This window comes from Mustela lutreola, chromosome 12 (assembly GCF_030435805.1).
Source record: "Mustela lutreola isolate mMusLut2 chromosome 12, mMusLut2.pri, whole genome shotgun sequence".
In the NCBI taxonomy this organism is placed as follows: Eukaryota; Metazoa; Chordata; class Mammalia; order Carnivora; family Mustelidae; genus Mustela; species Mustela lutreola.
The window spans coordinates 26,337,262-26,348,048 of record NC_081301.1 but is presented as its reverse complement, the minus strand read 5'-3'; positions in this window follow the sequence as shown (position 1 = coordinate 26,348,048).

Here is a 10,787-nt window from a genome sequence, read left to right as displayed (position 1 = left end):
ACTTTTCCCTCTCCATCACCTCCAAAATAGCCTAAAAATGCAGCAATGATCAGATTCCATCAGAAGAACAGAAAGGCATATTTCATCTCTGCTGTCTCCCCATTTTTGTTTAAAAAAATTATTCTTCTCACCTCATAGCTTCAGGTCCTGGTGATAGTGGGGAGTGGAAAGGCAGAGGGTTAGACGTGGCAGATTTCAGATGTGCTTAAACGATTTATTAGCACAAAAATGTTTTTCTTACTCAACTTATAGTTGGTTTAAGATAGTCTTTTGTCTGGGGCGCCTGGGTGGCTCAGTGGGTTAAAGCCTCTGCCTTCGGCTCAGGTCATGATCCCAGGGTCCTGGGATTGAGCCCTGCATTGGGCTCTCTGCTCAGCAGGGAGCCTGCTTCCCCCCACCTTTGCCTGCCTCTCTGTCTACTTGTGAACTCTGTCAAATAAATAAATAAAATCTTAAAAAAAAAAAAAAAGATAGTCTTTTGTCTGAAGAGTTTCCACCAGTAATTGTAATTTCTTTATATATTTGAATATTATAAACCAATCTTAGACTTTTGCTAGAGTTTAATATTTAGCAATCTATCTAAATGATGAATATTTAAACATCTTCATCTTGGTATAATTTTGCTGCAAATGGCTTTCTTTGGCCACTACAATGATGTCCTATTGGATTTTTAGTGCTCATTCAATGCACACTCGCTTGTCAGATTCTTATAATGAACTAAGGGCCAGGGTTTAGGGTGGATATGGGCTGAAGTCTTGGGACTTCCCCCCCAAACTAACTGCCTTGACCTCACTCAAATCAAGTATTATAGGCATACCTCTGTGAAAAGATGACTTCTTTACAAAAACTGTAGTGATATAGATTCTTTTAAGGCCTAGATGTTTTAAAAAAAAAATTGGCTAGGGCGCCTGGGTGGCTCAGTGGTTAGGCCGCTGCCTTCGGCTCAGGTCATGATCTCAGGGTCCTGGGATCGAGTCCCGCATCGGGCTCTCTGCTCAGCAGGGAGCCTGCTTCCTCCTCTCTCTCTCTCTGCCTGCCTCTCTGCCTACTTGTGATTTCTCTCTGTCAAATAAATAAATAAATAAATCTTTAAAAAAAAAAAAAATTGGCTAACATTAGAAAAACCTGATGAGTAAGAAATGCTTGTATAAAGTTAGAAGTATCATGGACTATACTAATATATACTATTGTTATGCTAGAAAATGTGTGATTGAATTCATTCTGGGAGTTTTTTTCCCCATGTCCTGTGTAGACTCCAGGATTTTCCAAAGCCAGAACCCAGCAAATCTGTGAACATAGACTACCATGTGAATGACCCTCCCACTCCGGTTATACGGGAGAGTTTAGTCTTTATGGGATGATACTATTGAGGCAAGCAAACTAAAGACAAAACTAAGAATGGGGAAGGAGTTTTATATCAGGGTAGAATAGACAGTATACCAAAACCAAGTCCAAGTTTTGCCTCAGATCAATTTTTACAGTACCATAATGGAAATTGGCAAATGCACATGCAACATAAGAACTAAGATCCATGGTTACACCTGGGATTGGAGTCAGAGAAATCTATTTGTTAATAGAAAAGATCAGAGGAATAGCATCAGGAAGATAGCAGAATAGGAAGCTCCAGCCATCATTCGTTGCACAGAAACACTGATTTAACAACCATCCTTGGATGGCAATATTATCACTAGAGCTCTGGAATCCAGGTGAGAACTCACAGCACCCCAGTGAGAAAAGATGCAATGAAAGGGTAAGAAGAACTGTTTCACTTTATATATGTCACCATTCCCTCAAGACAGCACAGTGCAATGTTGAAGGAGATCCCCCTGGCTTGTGAATCCTCTATGTGGGAAAGAGAGAGCAAAGTGAGCTTTCAACTTCCCCTGCCTTTCAGGGTGTTATTTATGAACCTCCCTTCTGTCATGCTTCACTCAGAACATTGAGAGAATCAGCAAGAGTAGATCACTGGATATGAGTTAAGAACAAAGAAAAGAGCTTACACCAACAATGTACAGATCTAAACAGCTGGCCTGCTGAAAGACCCTAGAGGACCCGCACCCAAGGACACACTCACAGACCACTGGATGCAATAATCAAGAGGATTTTATTCGGGCATGCTCGGACTCCCAGGGACACTTGACCATGAAATCCTCGAGGGATGGGTCAGTGTCTGAGAGCCCCGATCTGTTTCGGGAGTCCCATAATATAGAATTTTACAGTCCATTACATCAGAGCCCTCATTTTTCTAGCCAGTAATTTCAAAGCATTACAGGAAGGCCTACACATAGGTAGCCAATCCTTTAAAACCAACCATACATTCTGGCCAGTCACCGTTCAGGTAGTGTACAGTAGAGGGTACGTGTTGAATTGCACGTTTCTAACCTTTATCTGTATACGTGCTGAACCGCATGTCTCCGGCCTTGGTACGGGAGGCAACCCTTATCAATTTTACTTAGTAGTAGGGGAAATTCTTAACAGGGGAAGGGTATAACTTTATTTGATTACACAGCGAACGAGGGTTTAAGCAATTTTTCATTTCTTAGCAAAGCATTAGAAGCATTATTATACAGAAGCCAGAAACAGCTGGGTTAAACACAGATTTTTGCTATTCGTTATCCTGTTATGCTGCTTGCTGACTCCCTTATCTATGGTCAGCTGGGGCCACAGTTTCTTAGCATAAGCTGGTTATAAAAAGAATGTTAAAACTTATAGGCTATACTATAGTTCTGACCTGGGGTCCTTCACTGCAAACCCCAGCAGCGGACTGCCCTTGACCCCCTGGGACCAGGCCCACCTGAGAGTACACCCTACCAGCTGGCATTCCTGTGGACCCCAGCATGAGCTCACACAGAATCTTTGTCTGGGCTGACCGGTGGAAGCCTTTTCTCAACAAAGCCAGTCTATAAAGAATGGAAAAGGTGATTGCTTTTTCAAATGTACAGATACCAATATAAGGTACAAGGATTGTGAAGACAGGGAAATAAATACCACCAAAGGAACAAAATAAAGCTTCAGTAACTGACTCCAAAGAAATGGATTATCTATGAATTGCTTGGCAAAGAATTCAAAATAATCATCTTAAAGAATCCCAGTGAGCACAAGAGAACACAGATAAACAATAAGTAAAATCTGGAAAACAATACATGAACAAGATGAGAAGTTCAATAAAGAGATAGAAATCATTAAAAAGAACCAAAGAGAAATTCGAGAGCTGAAGAAGAATACAGGCTTACCTGAAAACTTCAACAGAGAACTTCAACAGCAGACTCAATCAAGTAGAAAAAAGAATCAGTACACTCAAAGCCATGTCATTTAAAATTATCCAGTTGGAGGAACGAAAAGAAAAAACGATAGAAGAGAGTGAAGAAAGCCTAAGGGACTTATGGCATATTTTTAAGGAAATGAATATATGCATTGTGGAAATCTCAGAAGGAAAAGAAAGGGAAAGAGCAGAAAGATTATTTAAAGAAATATGGCTAAAAACTTCCCATGAATGAGTAAAGAAAATGTGGTATGTATGCACAATGGAATATTATCAGCCTTAAAAAAGAAATAAATCCTGCCATTTGCAACATGGCTGAACCTTGAAGACATGATGCTAACTGAAACAAACTAGGTACAGAAGACAAATACCACATGATATTGCTAACATAAGGAATCTAAAATAGCTTTATAGATGCTGAGAGTAGAATGGTGGTGCCAGGGGCTGGAGGGAGGGGGAAATAGGGAGATGTTCGTCAAAGAGGACAAAGTTTCACTTATACAAGATGAATAAGTCCTAGAGACCTACTGAACAGTTTAGAGCCTATAGTGAACAATATATTATTCACTTAAAAATTTGTTAAGAGGGTAGATCTGATCTTATTACATGTAAACACAAAATAATAATAAATAAAGAGGATGGAAGGACACTTTTGGAGGTGGTGGATATGCCTACGGCCCAGCTTATAGTGATCATTTCATGGGAGTGTACTTATTTCCAAACTCACCAAGTTGGGTATGTTAATATGTATAGCTTTTTCATGTCAGTCATACCTCAATAAAGTGTTGTTTTCTTTTTTTTTTTTAAATAGGAAAGATCACATTGTTATTAGGGCTAGTGATTTGGTGTATTGGGGCTTCTTATACAGATGCAGAGAACCATCCCTGTGACTCTTTAATTATTCATAATGGCCCAGCTCTCTGGACCATATGTGACACTGATTCCCCCCCCCCCATTTTTCCTTCCTGCAACTCCAGTTCTCCAGTCCAAATAGAGGCTAGTCTTTGGACTTTGTTGTAAGGTGGTAGTGGGAGGATGTCATATGTTTGAAGTATTGCAGAAGTTGGCAGCAAGTTTTCAGTTTCACTATGGCTGTTTTCCCAATTTCCAACCCCCATCCAGTAAATTCTGCAATTGCCCTGAGAGTGGTGGGGGGAAGCCTTGGGCTCTTTGCCCTTCTGAAAGATACAAAAGATTATCTGCTTTCTGAGCTTAGTTTTTGGTAGATGAATATGCCATGGAACAAGGGCCACATGAGGTACCAGTGGACATAGCAGTGGGCCTTAGAGACTATGATACAGAATGTGTGTGTGCATATGTGTGTGTATGTGTGTGTGGAGTGCTTGGCACATGCTTCTGTGGGTGGATATATAAACAGAAGCAAGAGAAATAGATTGTTCTAGAAAACAGTCCATCAAATAGTGGCTGACTTGCCTGCAGGACAACTATCTTTCTACTTTAAACAAACTGTTGCATCAGTTCTTGGATTTGTACTTGGTTTTCTATGAGACAGCTGTTACGAATTCTAGACCTGTGGATCAGAGTCCTGGTCAAGTTCCAAGCCTCTTACTTTAGTTGGAAGCAGGACACACTGTGAATTAAGATCTGGGAGAATATCTGCTATTCAGTGACTTAATTTGGGGCCATGGGATTGGCTCAGAGCCTCCTGAAGGAAATCCCCTGCTTCATGGCCAGGGATGGCTGGCGAACACTGTGGGGTACAAAATGGGGTTATGACTCAAGTGCATTTACTAAATAGCTATTTCCCAGACTTCCTTAACCTCTCAAGTTTGGGTTATGAGTTTATCTTCTGAGGACTCTCGTAGTACCTTGTGCTTCCTGCTGTTACAGTACTCATTATGCTTCACAGTTTTTGGTCATTTGTCTGTGTGCCAATTAGAGCAAAGCTCCCAGAGCCCGGGAGTGTTCTTCATCTACACATAAAGTTGATTAGATACATGAACCAGCCTATTGGAATTTCCTCCCAAATATCTCATAAGAATCCAATGTAGGCAGGGATGCTGGTGGTCATTTTCATATAACTGTTGAACCATTTACCTTTCTTGTTCTGAATGGCAATCTTTAGGGGAGTTGATGTATTCTCATCCCTACCCTTGCTGTTCTCATGGTCTAGCAGCCTGGTGGAGAGTAGATACTTAATGAAATTTGAGCCTGGCTTTAGGTCTCCTTGTCACCCAGCTCTGAGTTCAAAGTGCCCACCAGAATTTGTATGTCTGGAGCCCATAGTATACATTTGTTCAAGCAATGACACAAGAATCTTACCTTTACTTAGCTGAAATTACTTCTCTTTCAGGAAGGAGAAGAGAGCTCTTGTAGCATCTAGAGCCATATAGTTGAAGGGCCCCACAGTGGACTTGGCATCTGATCCTCTCCTCATACTTTTTAAGCATCTCTACCCCTGAATATACATTTAAAAGTTAAATGATATAAGGAACAACCATTCTTAAGGCCCAAGATTATTGGCATCTGAAGATTAACTCCAGGATGATTATTAACTTCATCTTCTCTGGAGGGAATTCTTTAGGAAACAGACTTCAGGAGAATATAAACTAAGAAAATTACATGAAGCTTAGCTATTTTTTCTCAAAGTTCCAAAAAAAACCTCTAACTGAGCTGATAACATAACAGTGCCTTTGACTGAATTAAGATAGGATTTTATGCCTTGGCTTATCATGCTACTCTCACAGAGATTGGACTCTTCCTGGAAAAACAGAAAACCCAGTCAGGGCCAGATTGAATGCCAAGCCCCAAGCTTCCTAGTAAGTTTGTTAGCAAATGCCATTCCTCCCCTTGAAAGAAATTTTTTGAAGTATAAAAACACATCAAAAATGCACAAATCCTAAAAGTATAACTATTTTCAATAAAGTGAACATAGTAACATCATAATAAAGAACCCAAACTCCAGAAGCTCCCTTCTCCTGCCTCCGAGAACAACCACTCATCCCAACTCCATAGAGTAGTTTTGCCTGCTTTTGAACTCCATTTAAACGGAATCATGCAGAATATACTTTTTAGAATATTGTGTGTGCATGTGTGTATATATATGTGTGTATCTGTGTGTGTAGCAATTATATATATAAATAGTAGTGCTATGCGTACTTGTGAATGGAATTTGTAGGTCTGAGGATATCTGTGTTCACCTTTAGCAGATACTACCAGTTTTCCAAAGTGGCTGTATCATGTTAGACCCTCACCAGCCATGGATGAGAGTTCAAGTGGGTTTATAGTCTCACCTTTTATTGTGTATTCACACTTGGTGTTGTCTCTTTTTTTAATTTATAAAATTTTAATAAGCAGTTTTAATTTGCATTTCCATAATGGCTATTGAATTTGAGCTCCTCTTCATATATATATGTATATTTACATATATATATATTTTAAGATTTTATTTATTTGACAGAGGGAAACACAGTGAGAGAGTGAACACAAGCAGGGGGAGTGGGAGAGAGGGAGAAGCAGGCTTCCTTCTGAGCAGGGAGCCTGATGCGGGGCTTGATCCCAGGACCCTAGGATTATGACCTGAGCCGAAGGCAGACGCCTAACAACTGACCCACCCAGGTGTCCCTCTTCTTCATATATTTATTGGTTATTTGTTTATCTTCTTCTGTGAATTATCTATTTGAGTTTTTGTTTGGTTTTGTATTGAAAAAGTTAATTGAATTTTACTTATTAATTTACGTGAATTCTTTATATTTTGGGGGTAAGATTTTTCTGTTGGAGAGAAATACATATAGCAAGTATCTTCTTCCACTTTGTGTTAGCCTTTTTATTCTCTTAATGGTGTCTTTTGATAATTGGAAGTTCTTAATGTTAATGTAATCCTATTCATCAATTTTTTCTTTCGTGGTCTGAGCTTTTTTTGCAGTGGTATCTTTAGGATAACAAATCATTTCTGATGCAACTCTTCACCCACCTGGGAGAAATCCTTGTGAGGCTCCTAACCAGTGTTAGCCTCAGTGGTTTTACAATGGTGAGTCATTCAGACCTTGTCACTGAAGTGTTTCTTTCTTCATTGGCTTGATTTTTTTTTTTTTTTTTCTCCACCAGACATTTTTGTTCTGGTAATGTGTTTGGCTATGTTCCTGCTAATGCCAGTTGACTAAACCTCATTTGGTCCTCAGGTTGGATTTCTTAGTCTCAGCTATGATCTCACTGGCCAGACTTGCCAATTATCCGCTTCTAAATTAGGTAGTCTCAATGTCCCTATATCTAATTTTATCCTCAGTCTCTCTCCTAGTTATGGATGTGCAACAACTGTTGGCCAAGTTGTCCTAACATCTGTCTGGTAGGGAATGTTCCCAGCCCTTCTTTAGAGTCTCTGGCTAAACCTTTTTTCCTTACTTTAGCACCTCTAAGTTAGGTCAATTTACAGAATTGGAAGCCCTATCAAAGACTTTTCTGAATTGAACTGGTAGACTTCAATGTAGATGGCTTCTAGCTGATAAGATGTGACAAGAGAATTCAAGGAAAGCTCAAGAATGTGACTTTAGTCAAAACAATAGCATCATCTTCATGTATTAAGGAAAGGATTGTTGTTATTTCTATTGGGGCACACATTATTATTACAATGTACAATGTTAAAGAGAAGGAAATTAAGAATAAAAAAAACACAAAAGCAAAAGGCAACAAATAAAGGAGAAATGCCTATATTTTTTTCTTGGAATGCTAAAGACAATTTCACTGAACTTACTAAAAGTCTCTCACCTAAGTATCCTTTCCTATTGCACCCAGATGATTTTGTTCATTATTTAGGTTAATATACTAGATCACAAATTTGAGAGAGCTTTTATGTGGCAGATTTTTTTAAAATGAAATTAGGTCCCAATTGAATTATATTCATGATAAGAGAGAATTATTAAAGTCCTTATAATGTTGGTTAAGTAAATTCTGAATAATAACTGACATTTATTGAGGGCTTTCTATGTGCTAGGTACTGTTCTTTACACACATTAATATATTTAATCCTCACAAAACCCCATGAGGTCCAGAGTATTATGTTCACCATTTTAGAAGTGAGAAAACTGAAGCATAGAGAAACTTTCCCAAGATAGTTCAGCTAGCAAGGGTCAGAGCCAGGATTTGATTCAGGATCTCTGGCTGCAGCACCTGTAGTCTTAACCACTAGGTCTCTAAAATTAGTATAATTTCTATAACTTCAGTAGTTAAGAAAGCAGTATGAAAGAACATCTAAGGTCCTTCCAAGACATCTGAATATCATAAAAGACTAATAGGTAAGATTTATCAAGCAGTATGCCACACTGTCTCCCAAGGTGAGAGTTTCCCAAGCGAACTCCTTTGTATAAAATGGAGAATGCAATCTGATATGCTGCTACTAGCTGGCTAAGCTTAACAGAGAAGTCGCTAAAGAGATGGAGGGAAAGACTTTTCTGTTATGATTTGATGGGCCCTATTTGAAAATGAGATACATACTTATTGAGTGAATGAACCTTATAAATAATCTGATAGTCCAGCTGAATGTATTGGAGATAGGAAAAGAATTATACTGAGTTCTCCATGCTGGATGTCTAGTTTCATGAACTGCTTGGAGGGGAAAAAAAGTAGATTTCAATGTTTAAAACACTTTGGAAAATTGTTCCCTTTTTAGATAATCATAATGCCCATAAGAAGTTGTGCTGTTATTAAAAATATTCTCTCGAGGGGCACCTGGGTGGCTCAGTAGGTTAAGCCTCTGCCTTGGGCTTAGGTCATGATCTCAGGGTCCTGGGATCGAGCACCGAACTGGGCTCTCTGCTCGGTAGGGACCCTGCTTCCTACTCTCTCTGCATGTTTCTCTGCCTACTTGTGATCTCTGTCTGTCAAATAAATAAATACAATCTTTTAAATCTTTAAAAAAATATATGCTCTTGAGACACCTGAGTGGTTCAATTGATTAACCGTTGGACTCTTGATTTTGGCTCAGGTCATGATCTCAGGGGTCATGAGATTGGGTGCCTGGTCGGTGCCATACTCAATGGGGAGTTTGCCCGAGATTATCTCTCCCTCTCCCTTTCCCACCGCCCCCTGCCCCTCACCACCACTCACCACAACTTGCACATGCATGCTCTCTCTCTAAAGTAAAGAAATAAGTCTTTTAAAAAATACTCCCTTTAGCTTTTCTATTTTATTTTTTCAGGCTAAGGAAACTTGTTACTAATTTTTCTATGCAAAACCATAAGAACATGGATAATAAATATTAATAGATCTTTACGTTTTTATAGATTTTATATCTAACATGATTTACACAGATTTACAGATGCTTAAAGAACATCCAGTGATTGATGCTTCAATCTCTGGAAGTTCTGTCCACAGAAACATATACAATTCCACTACTTGACAGGCACTTTAGAAATAGACTTGGGAGATAAGTAATGTAGATCCATTCTATATGAAAGCTAGACAGCTTTGGGCTCAAGCAATGGAATATGTATTTATTGTCAACTGTCCTATTAGAGCAGCTTTACTGGATTAATTTGCCTCAGTGACTGTTACTGGACAGAGACCCCCTGCATTTATCCTCTCCACCTATACTTCAGGACCCTCTTCACCATTTGTTCCCTGTTATTTGGTCACACTTCTGAAAGTCTAGTTAGGATTCCTTTGGTTTGCCCAAATGTCAGGTGCATATTATGTTCTTGTTCCTAATGTTTTGGTTTAATCAACCCATCCACACAGATCACTTACATTTTGTGAGTTCTTAGCTTTAGCTACATGCATTTTCTTTCAAACCTCCCTCATCGATCTCATTTTCTAATCTCTCTCTTGCCTATTTTATGGTGTAACAAGATGTTAATTGGGAGTTACTATTTTGGAACTCCAGCTACCGCCCCTAAGACAAAAGATGTTACTTATCTTCATATTCTAAAGAGAGGAGGTAAACCATCTAACTGGGACTTAATTAAAGATAACAACTGGTCTAGAGACCTTTACTCCCAATACCCCAAGATGTCAACAATTTGAAAGGAAATTCATAGAAGGGAATTCAAAGGTTTGGAGTGTTACTTTTCTACTCCTCTCTCTGTGAGGAGGAGGTATATCGCTCTCCCCCAAGCCAATTCAGACTCTATTTAAACAGATAAAGGATTACCTTTTCTCATGTAACAGTAAGCTTGAGAGAGATAGCTGATATCTTCAGTTATCTGCTATTTTCTTGACCTTCTCCCATGGTCACAAAACAGCTGCTCCAGCTCAAGGTAGAAAGAAAAGAAGGCCCATCTCAAGGGCATAGGTTACCTTTGTAAGACAACCCACATTGTTTTCATTGATCTGTTCATCTCTTCTTTTACCAATATCACACTGTCTTGATTACTGTAGTTGTACAGTAAGTCTTAGGGTCGAGCAAGCAGCATCAGTCCACCACCTATGTTCTTCTTCATTTTTTTAAATAATTATAACTATTGCTTATTAAATACATACTATATGCTAAGTAGCATGAAAGAAACTTTACTGCATGTAATCTTTCAGAAAGCGGTTGATTTTCTGTTTCTAGAATTGCTGCTCTTCTTCT